Source organism: Antechinus flavipes, chromosome 1 (genome assembly GCF_016432865.1).
Source record: "Antechinus flavipes isolate AdamAnt ecotype Samford, QLD, Australia chromosome 1, AdamAnt_v2, whole genome shotgun sequence".
NCBI lineage: Eukaryota > Metazoa > Chordata > Mammalia > Dasyuromorphia > Dasyuridae > Antechinus > Antechinus flavipes.
In genome coordinates, this window is record NC_067398.1 from 583,171,071 (window position 1) to 583,182,754 (window position 11,684).

General features: G+C 34.9%; 1 long non-coding RNA gene across 1 annotated transcript; it reads left to right on the top strand.

Annotated features, from left to right (window-relative positions):
- Positions 1-219: 219 nt before the first annotated feature.
- On the top strand, positions 220-11,343 carry LOC127538360 (uncharacterized). Its single transcript, XR_007947728.1, has 3 exons — positions 220-364; positions 6,110-6,176; positions 11,184-11,343. It is a non-coding gene; the product is annotated as an uncharacterized LOC127538360 (long non-coding RNA).
- The last annotated feature ends 341 nt before the right edge of the window (positions 11,344-11,684 follow it).

Sequence of the window (11,684 nt, forward strand, 5' to 3'; positions counted from 1 at the left end):
TTATTCTAAATCATGAACCCTTTTCAATATAGGGTGTAGGTGTGGATCAATGCCTAGTTTCAGCCATAGTAATTTCCAATTTTCCTAGTAGTTTTTCTCAAAAAGTGACTTCTTATCCCAAAAGCTAGAGTCTTTGGATTTATCAAACACTAGAATATTATATTATATTATATTATTATTATAATCATTGACTATTTTGTTATTTGTTTAACTGAATAGTATTTCTGTTTCTTTTAGACGGTTATTCTAATATTTATTCCTGAGGAGAGAAGTCTCAAAGTAACAAATTTGTACATAATGCTATTTCCATTCAATTCACCAGCAAATAATTGCTGGTTAAATCCAGGAAGCTGCAGTCAAGTAGGTGAGTTAATACTTTGCTCTTCACTCTCTGGCTTCCAGCAAATCCTGGCTTGGGTTCCAGCTCCCAGAATTCTGGAGGCTCATTCTCTTGACTTTTTTTTTTTTAAGCTCAAACAAGTTCATACCCATCTTCAATCTTCTTTACCTAGCATAGGAAATCAGAGATAAACAAAGACAGGAACAATAACAGAGCTACAAGTTTCAGAGGCCACATGCAGTAGCCTAATGGGGATATAAAGACCTAGGGTCCTCTGTTCACCAAGAAATTTTCACCACTTCTTATCTTTCCATGTCCAAGTGAGGAGTGGCATTTTGTTTTCTTTTTCATTTTTTTTCCCAATATGCTGACTAGGAAGAGGGGGGAGAAGGGAGGGAAAAAAATTGGAACACAGGGTTTTGTAGAGGTAAATGTTGAAAATAATCCATGTATGTATTTTGACAATAAAAAGCTCTAATTAAAAAAATACCCTCAGTTTGTTGGTTGATACCTTTGATGAGATTCCAGTTTGACTACATAGTCAATCAATAATCTGCTTCTTCATCACATAACTAGCAGAGCAGAACCAGTTGCCAAATATTTGTGCCTTCTGCATGCTAGGGAAGACACCACTGTTACATACCATTATGCTTTTCTGGAATTACCCTTTATCCCCCTACAGAATCTCTTCCACATGGGGACTACATAAACAAAACACACTATGCATTCTTACTAGCCCCCCAGTATATTAATAACAATGAACATTTACATGGTGTTTTAAGGTTCCAAAGTATTTTACATATATCATCTCATTTTAACCCCACAATAACTCTGTGAGATAGAGGTTTAAAGGCATTAGTCTCATTTTATAACTGAGGAAACTGAGGTTCACAGAGGTTGTGATTTTTTTTATAGTTGTACAGCTAGCAAGGAAATATTTGAAGCAGTAAATGAACACGTCTTCCTGACTCCATGGCTAATGTTTTGCCTGCTCTTTCTTTATTTCTTTGGGGCAATTGGGGTTAAGTGATTTGCCCAGGGTCATACAGCTAGTAAGTGATAGGTGTCTGAAGCTGGATTTGAACTCAGGTCCTCCAAGGCTAGTATTATATTTACTGCATCATCTAACTTCCCTCTTTACCTTCTCTTTCATGCTTCAACTCTTTTCTACATTCTGATGAACTTCTTCTCAGTGTGATGATTTTCAATGTATAAGATAAACTAAGCACTTAAATTATCTATTTATTATAACTATATAAAATTGTGGATTAATAAAATTCATTTTAAAATGATAAAATAAAACAAATAAGATAAAGTTATGCACTCAAACGCACAACTTTTTCTTATACAAAACTTGATTGCCAAGGAAACCAAACATTAGTAAAAGTAAAGATGTAATTTTTTTCCCATCCAAGTTCATGTACTACCTAAAATCTATCCACAAACCCCTGCTTAAGAAGCTAAAAAAAATTTAAATCCTAAAATGAGTTGAGGAATGGGTCAAAAATAAGGGGACACAAAGGAAGAGTTGTGTAGGGGACCTAAAGAAAGATCAAAAAGAATAGATTTTGATTCTATCCCTTATAGTGATGGGAAACTCTTCTCCCATACTCCTAGAGAGGTAAGGCAGCAACAGAAATAAAGCTGGGCAGTGTTATCGAAGATAAGGTGCTAGGATGTTCAGAGCCTTGCACTTCTGTAACTTAAAAATGAGGTCAAGGGAATAGTCTGTTTCCATGAGCATTTTAAAACTGAAGGAGGAAATGTGTTAGAAGAGAACCTGAAGAAATAAAGTCTAGGCAATCAGAGCAACATTCAATTGACCTCTGAGGTCCCTTCCACTCTAAGTCTGTTGGGAGGGGCCAAAGAAGCAACTGCTGATAGAATTGCCAGTAGAAAGAAAGATTTCAAGGTCAGGAGCAGAAGATAAGAGAACAGACTCTCCAGAGAACATGTTCTCTGTCCTAATATAGGCGAGTGAGTACAGGTTGAACTGCTCCTGAAGGAAAGTGGGTGTCTTGAAACAAGAGACTCTTGAACAGCAGAGGATTCATTAGCTACCTGCATCTTGAGATCAGATGAACTAAACATACATGTCTGAACTGGCAATAAAACACACTTGGAAAAGGAAACCTTGTGAATAATTAGGGATAATTAGGTTGCCAGCTCATATATCATTATGACTTGCTTCATAGGGATGTTGTACATATTAATTAGTTAATGTTTGCAAAAATAAGTTGCAAATGCTGTTTGTCTTTGGCACAGAATTGGGTCTAGAAGTGTGACAAACCTAATTAATTCAGATTGATTTCACTTGAACTTCAATTGCAAGCTTCCTGAGATAGGGGCTTCTTGATGAATATTTAAATGTAGGTGAATGTACTGTGTGCTGAATAAGACATTTCATGTATCAAGTTAGTATTATACTTTTGAGTTTTGAGTTTGTTTTTTTTGAAGGAAGTCTTTTCAATTGCCTTCCATGATACAGAAGAGACTCAAATTATCAGTTCAAAAATTAATGAATATTTCATGATCAAATTTGTTCAGTATCTAAACCATAAAGTTCATGTTTCAAAGAGTGAAATGGTCAATTAACTGTTTGGGCTTACCAAGAAAAATAGTAGTTCTTTCCTTCACCCCCCACCCCCAATATGTCTTTATAAATGCAGTTTTTATACTCAGGAAGGACTTCGGTTGATATAAAACCATTTCCCTTAGCTATAAAGCCTAATTGAGCTTTGCTTTGGACAGATTTGTTTTGTTACTGTTGTTCAGTCCTGTGATTTCATCAGGGCTAGCTATTCCTTGCACGGAAACATCAGTAACTGCTCATCATCATAGAAAACTGGCTGAGGCACTAAGGGATGAGGTGTCCTTCCTGGGGTTATATAGCCAGGATATATAAGAGAGAAGATCTGAAACCAAGTCATCTTACTCAAAGGTCAGATTGCTACCTACTATATCATGTTGCCTGTCACCATTCAGAGTTGGAGCTGGAAGAGATTTTGTCATCATTGTTGTTTAGTCATTGCAGTGGTATCCAACTTTCGATGATTCCATTTGGGATTTTCTTGGCCAGAGATACTAGAGTGCCTTGCCATTTCCTTCTCCAGCTCATTTTACAGATAAGGAAGTGGGGCAAACAGTGTTAAGTGACTTGCACAGGGTCACACAGCTAAGAAGTGTCTGAGGCTGAATTTGAACTCAGAAAGATGAATCTTCCTGACTCCAGACCCAATATCAAGGAATAAATTTCGGGGGTCAGCTTATCCATCCTCCAAGACATCTGTCTTACAACTATACAGATGACATCACAGGTGAGATTTGAATCCAGATTCTTTGGCTGCAAAGAGATAAAAAACATGTGACATTCTCTTTGTCTTTATTCTGGGCATTTCCATGTCTGTAAAGTATCCCCTCCAGTGGAATCAGCTGCTTCAATCTTTTAGTAATACCCAAAATGCCAATGCCCTTCCTTTCAAATTACCTTTTACTGAACTACTTTTGTGGATATATTTTAAGTCTGTACTATTGTTTCTCCTTAATAGAATATAAGTTCTTTAAAAGTTTCATTTTTTATACTTGTATCCCCAGTGCTCAGCACATAATAGTAGTTTAACAAATGTTGATTGATTGATTGATTATACTAACTTGGCAGTCAAGTGATGGAAACAGAGGTTAGATCGGGTAGCATTTGAGATTGAACATTAATGTTTTTGACATTTTGTGGGGTGAGTAATCAGATCTATGGTCTAGTTAATTAGTAATGTGGGGAAAAGACTCACTAAGTGCCCTTTTAAAATAAGTACTTAGTTCTAGGAAAAGCAATGCAAAAAGTTGTAATTTGATTTTGTGGGTATATTTTTAGATTGTTTAATCAGGAAAAATAATCTAAGTAATTATGATTTAATTTGATAGTAAGAGTAATATAGGGGATAGAGCACTGGAATTCAAGTCAGGAAGACTCAGACTGAAATATTGGTTTTGCCACCTACCACCTTTGTGACTAATAATTCACTTAGCTTCTTTGGACCTCAGTTCCATCAAGTGGAAAATTAGGGAGCTGGATGAGATGGGTTTGATCCCATGATCCTACTGCTGACATTTTATTACCTGTGTTTTCATATGCAAGTCACTATGGCTCAGTTTTTCCATCAGTAAAAAAAAAAGAAAAGAAAAGAAAAGAAAAAAAATTGAAGTTCTTAATATTTGGAGAGTTAGTTCCTTCTAACATTGTCTTTAGGTTCTGATGTGAAGGGTTTTTCAAGCCTTAAATAAATAATAATAATCATTATTATTATGGTGTGATTCAGTAAAAAATTATTTGCTCTCTGAAGTGTTTAAGGGCTGATTATTCAGTCTTTCTCTGATTCACCACCAGATCATTTAAAATAAATGTCAAATGAGAGATACTTTGTTTAAAGGATGAAACTTTTCTAGTTTGGCTTGAAATACTTGTTGAATCTGACATACATAAAGCATCTTATAAATACTGGGAGGACTATGTTAGGGACATATAAAACACAACGTCCCTTTCTTTCTGTTCATGGTGAATAAAACCAGAAGAGCATAGATTACAAGCTAGAAGCTAAGAATTTAGTCTTGTCCAAGACTAAAGAAATTTTTTACATGACCCCAATATAGAAAATTAGAACACAAATCGAACTTTCATTGATTACAAATCATAATTTCCTTACCCCCACATTTACTTATGAAACCCCATATGGAATCACAAACCGCAGTTTTAAGAAGCTGGAGACTCTAGGCAGTATGGTAAATGTTATCTAACCCAATTAGAATGAGAGTTCTTTGAGATCAAGGACTGTTTTGTTTTTGGATTTTGTATTCTGAGCATTTAGCTCAGCACATAGAAAATACTTTATAAATGCTCTTTTTCATTTATTCATTTAGTTCTTGAGCTGGTTTCTATAGATGCTTTGAGAATTGTTTGAATTGATTTCAGGAAATCTGGAAACTTGAATAGAAAAAAAATACATCTTTAGTTTCACTAATCTCTAGGTGAAATTTAGCATTTCTTCCAATTAATTAAAAATTTGTCCAATCTTCTCTTCTTAGAGATGAGGAAACTGATTTCCAGAGAGATTAAATTAGTTACTTAAAGTAAAATGTGGCAGAGCTAAAATTTTAACCCAGCTACTGCTTACTCTATAACCATTGCCCTTTCTCTCTCACACACATATACATAACTACATAATGGAGATTTTGCTGAGAGTCATGATCTAGTAATTGAGGTCCTCGTGATAATTTTAGATATTTATTGTTTATCTTTTGCTCCCTAAGAGGACCAAGGATATCAGAAGGATGATGTCTTGACTGGCAAATGAATTGGATCTGAGTAACACAGAACTGTGCAAAGTTGTCAGCTTCACTCTCTCAGAGGCATCTGAGGCCAGAGGAAAGACAAAGGTCATTTATTATGCTCCTGAGCATCAGATTTGCATCCCATTTAATTCTGCTTTGACTTTTTTCATCATCCTGACCTTAGGAAATCATTACTATGCTAAGTGTAGCTGATTGTAAATGCCAAAATTAGTGGAAGAAAGAAGAACTTTGGCCTTTACATTTTAACTTTTAAGTTGATATAGATCAATTTTTAAAATTTGAAATGAGGATCAGTTAATTTATAATAATAGGAATATGGTGCTCAAAAGGCACCATATGATACCTTCTACTTGTTAACAGACTTATTCATTTCCAGTGTTTCAAATTGCCCACATCCCATTACTGCCAACCTTTCTCCTCTTTCAGATACCTACACCCCCACAAAAGAAACTGATCTTAGAATCTGGGAAGTGCTGATTGTTTAAAACCCAAAGTAAGTATTTCAAACTTACTATATGGAATTCTCTAAAATTTCATTGAATATGTTTTGGGGCCAGTGTGAATCATCCACAATGTGAATCAAAATCTGGTCTAAGTCTGAAATAAAATTTGTCCTAGAATTATCCTCTTATTTAGGATGGCATCACAGTAGGAGGAGATTCCCATTACCAGTGCCATTTTAATTAATTTGACAGAATTTGTCCTCTATAAATTCCACCAACTTAACAGTTTGGGAAAATACTGTTAATACTCCAAATAAATAGAGCCCTCTTATCCCTAATATGATTTCTCTCAAATGTATGCATGTTTTCATGCACTTTACCTCAAGACCACCAAAATTATCTCACTGGGATGGCTTCATGTTGTCATGATTCTTTTAGCTCTAATATGAAAAATATTCTTTATGTCATTTGTTTCCATGAATGATTGATAGAGGAGGAGAGTGAACCTATAATGTTTTTCCCAAGAGGTTAAAACATTCCAAAAATATAAAAAGAAGAAAAAAAATCAGACTCATAGAATTTGATAGTTGTGGGGATCTCAGAAGCTCAACTCCAAAGAATATATACAACCTCTTTAATTCTAAGGCAATCCATTACACCTCCAGATAGTTCTTATTGTCAGGAATATTTTTCTAACATCAATTCTAAATTTGAATTTTTGCAACTTTTACCCATAATTTCTTTGGGGGCCAATCAGAACAAGTCTGACCCTTCCACATGGTGGTTCTTAAAATGCCAGAAAAGAACATATTGCTTATGTCTTCCCCTACCTCCTCCATATATATATATATGTGTGTGTATGTGTGTGTGTGTGTGTGGGGGTGTGTATGTGTGGGTGTGTATGTGTATATATATACATATATATATATATACGTATATATACATATATATATGTATATATATATATATAGATATATAGATATATTTTTGCTAAGACCATTGGGGTTAGTGATTTCTCCAGAGTCACACAGGTAGGAAATGTAGAAAGTTGTGCTTCTGGCACCCAAAGCAGAGAAAAATTAGAGGGAAAAGATTTTACCTAACCTAAAGTAGTAAGCCTCCATAGTAAGTATCGGAGGCAAATTAGTTCACCCTGCTCTGCTTCCTTCACTCATTCAATCAATATTTATTAAGTGGCTTTTATGTGTCATGGACTCTGCTAAATGCTAGGATACAAAAAAAGGAAAAAAAAAGAGATAAACCAATACCCATTTACTCATCTTGAAAAATGAAAAAAAAAGTCTAAAAAAATCTGCATGTTCTGCTTACTAAACATGATTATTATGAGAAACAAAGAAAACTTTCCATGTAAAAGTGCTTCAAAAACTGCAAAAGAACTAAATGAGACTATAGATCCCATTTAGGGGTGAAAGATCTCACAGAAATTTCCTAAAGAATTTTTTTGAGTATCAACTACTTGAACTAAGAAGGTGAAAGAAACAAAGAATGTCATGAAGAGTTCCCATGTATGAATGGGTGATTTCTGAAAGAATTATTTCTTCAAGAGAATGAATAATCCCAATTAGGTGTGTAGCGTGATATGTCTGAAGTTAAAAGAACATTAATTTGAAGATCAGAAAGAAGTGGCATGAGACTTCTCTAGATAAAAGGAAGGAAACGAGAGGAGTTGTTGATAGTAGAAAGAGTTTTGAACCAAAGGGCGGGCTATGGGGGTGGAGGTGGAACTTTGGCTGATTGATGACTGAGAGGCAGCTTGGTGGAGGCAAATCAGGTTTGATTGACAATGGCAGAGGTAGAACTTCCTATAAAGAATTGTCAGTGCCTCATTCAGTGACAGCTAAGAAGGTAAGCTGCTTCTGGGAGGGCAGGTAGCCTCCTCTTTAGGATCACTAGTGGCAAGTTAGCATTATAAAACACCTTCCTTTTTGAGTTTTTGGAGTGGGAGAACCCACCCTCCCCAAACATAAAAGAAATTTGTTCCTTTTTCCTATTAGCTTGGGAATCTGGGGATGGGAGGAGGGAGGAGAAGAGAGAAAAGATTTTTTTCCTTTGGTTTATATAAATTAAGAACAATTTATTGCTTTGGTTTTCTAGCTAGCTATGTTTTGCTTCTATACTTCAATTTAAATGTTTTATTACATGATTTCTATTTATCTGCTTCATCTGTATGTTTATATGTATATATGCATTTATATGTCTTTATGTACACATGCATATGCACATATATTCATATCATTTAAAGTTTTACAGAATAATTTTTTAGTAATAATGCTGTGAATAAAGTAATACAATCTAGGTAGGGAGACAGCATGTCTGCACATAAACTAATTAGAAAAGAATAAAATGTTTTATCCTGACAAATGCACAAGGAGTTCAGAGACAGGAGAGATTGATAATGGTTGGAATAATTGGAAATGGCATAATAGAGGAGAAGGAACTAGTCAGGTCCTGAAGAGTCTTTGGACTAACCAATAGAAAGAAGGATATGTGACTAAAAGAATAGTGGCCCTATTCCTGAAGAAGAAAAAATTGAGAGGAGTTATTCTCAAAGTACAGGATTCTTGTACCTTTCCCACCTCATGTTGCTCAAATATTCCGTCAATGTCTTGTTCATTGGGGTTCTCACTAGAATTACCTGGAGGAAAAAAAAATGAAAAATGTATTGTGGAGGTAATTTTTTATTAATGAGAAACCTTCCTTTAGAGTGAGGGAATTGTTTTAGACTTTTTAATTCAAAAATTTTTTAATAATCTAATTTTATTATGTTTGTTTTCATATCACCTTATTTTCTGAATACATCTCTTTCTGTTTCTCTCCTCAACCAAGCCATCCCTAGTCACAAAGATTAAGTTGGATTACTTTCATGCAGGGTACTCTAAGTGTTGCTAAGTAGGTTGCCTAGTACCATACTAAGGGAAGTTGTGTGTCTATTTTTAAATGCATTCATAAAACAGATAGAAGATTCCATGACTAATGATTAAATTAATCAAAAAGGTTTGTCAAGCACTGTGCTAGGCACCAGAAATACAAAGAAAAAGCAAAAACAGTCCCTGTTCGCAAAAAAGTTTACATTCTAAAGGAATAGACAACAGATATAAATTAGAATGTGCAAGATAAATACAAAGTGAGTTAAAGTTTGCAAGCACATGGGCACCAGAGTTCATATAAAAGTCTTTCTTGTTCTATAGGATTGATTCAATTGGTTTGATTAGATAGAATTGATGGAGCATGTGAAAAAAGATGCTCTTTCCTGTTAGTGGGATAATGTCTGTAGAGAGAATATAAGTAAATATTCTAGTGCTTTGGAAAAGTGACCTCCTCAGTCTAGAGTGGCTGGTTCCTTTGAAAAAAAAAAAGTCCCCAAGGGATTGTTGTTGTTATGCAACTCTTTCTTCCATTTGTTCTTATCCCGGGGGAAACACTACAGCCACTGCAATCATCCAAGAATCTATACCAAAATACTACAATCTGTATTTCTTATACAAAATCGGGAAAGAAAATGAGCAACTTCATCCTCTCTTTTTTTTTTTTCCTTTACTGTTTTCTGGTGGTAGTTAGTGTTAAATCCTTGCAAAGAGTTGCCAGCCAGACATCATAAGAAGCTTCTTAAATGGCTGAGGTTTGGTCCACCTTATTTTTAATGAAATCAGTGAGATAACTGTTCCATTACATGCTTAATGATAGTGAAGACAAGTTGAAGATTAGCAGATTTTCAAAACAAAAACCAGGGAGTACTAAATATGTCATCATTGGGAAGGGGTTCATAGTGTTTTGAGAGAGTTGGGACATACATAAGGGTGTTGTATTATTAGATTCTTTTAAGTTAGTTTATAATGGCCAAATGAAACTATGAAAATCATTTCTTAATTATACACACATTAAACTTTGGCATCATTTGAATCATATTTAGGACAGCTTTGTATCACTTATGATTATAAAGAGATTTTAAGAATTATTAGGTTATTCTTTTTTTTGCAACCATGGGATCTGGATTCTATGTCCCTCCCTTCATTTTATAGAGGAGAAAACTGAGGTCCTTAGAGGAAAAAAAAAATGAATTATTCAAATTTAAATAATAATAAAAAAAACAGACCCAGAATTTAAACTTACATCTTCCACAAGCAAATTTGGGACTCTTTCTATTATCAATGGCAGCATTTGAAAATTCAAGCTTGTATGTGAGTGTAGTATGAGTATGTGTGTCATGAAGGCCTGCATTCATGTGCTAAGCCAGGCAGAAGCATGCTGTTCAGGGAAAATAACAAGAGTAATAAAATAAAATAAAAAAAAATATTAGTGTTGAGTTAAATAATAAAAGAATACTAAATGGAAAGTCCCCCACTAGCCAAGAAAAGCTGCATTTCATTCTGTAATCCATCACTTCTCGATGGTGAGATGCACGGCCTTCCCAATGCCAAGTTCTTGGCTTATTCTGCAAGTTGAACCTTTACCATCCAAGGGTGGAAGGATAGGAAAGGGTTTTGAGGTTGGAGTTCCACGTAGCAGCTTGTCCTGCTGTTAAAGAAACTGTTAGGTTAGCCAACAAGAATGGAATTTAAATTTGGAACAAGACCTCACCTGATATATTTTAATTGGTTGCCATGTGATTGCCCATCTGTTTATAATTTTGATGTCTTTCCTTTGTATGCGAAATGCCTTTGCACAGGGCGGGGCCCATGCTTTCTCTCACTTTCTATATGGAAAAATCTTCTTTTTTATCCTCTCAGTTGCTTTGCTGAGTAGCTTTCAACAGGCTTTTGAAAAAAAAAAAGGTTTGGATCCAAATTTATGAAGTATTCACTGATGTTTTTCTAAAACAATGGGATGTTTTATGTATGATGAAGCTTTTATTATTAAGTCCTTCTTTTTAATAATAATAGTTACAAGAGAATACTTTTAGAGACGAAATGCTGATTGTTCTATTTGAATGAATTTGAGTTACTTAAATTCAGTTTATGCCCTTAACCTAAGTCATAAAAAAGTGTAAATATCACAGCTGGTATGCTCTCTTATTTGCTTCATGTGCTGTCTTCTAGGTAAATGGCTTATAGAAACTGAGACCAGCTAGGATCACAGCGCAACACTATGGAGCTTAGAAATTTCTGGAAATACACATGTTGGCTTTAATGGGTTTCTAGCTTCAAAATAGTCTGACCTTAGCTGGTCAAAGTTTTCATCTTGGAACAAATTCCCCACCCCAAGGTACTGCTTGCTTTAGTATCTCTGTTTAAACCAATAGTTTGAGGGTATAGTTATTGGAAGACATAAAAGAATAATGAAATGAATTCAATTCATTAGATTTTATGGTTTTGCCTCTCCCATACTGTGGAATATTTATCCACATCTTCCCATAACTTCCTCACAGGTGGTCCCTCCAATGTGCTAGCTGGCTTCCTTGATTTTCCAAAGATACCAGTGGACACATGGACAATCCATCAACTGTCTCTTGCACTCTGTGACTAGCCCATCTGTTTTGGTTTATACATTTTTGTTGACATCCTTTACACATGTTCTCCTCAGTAATTCATGTGTTATAT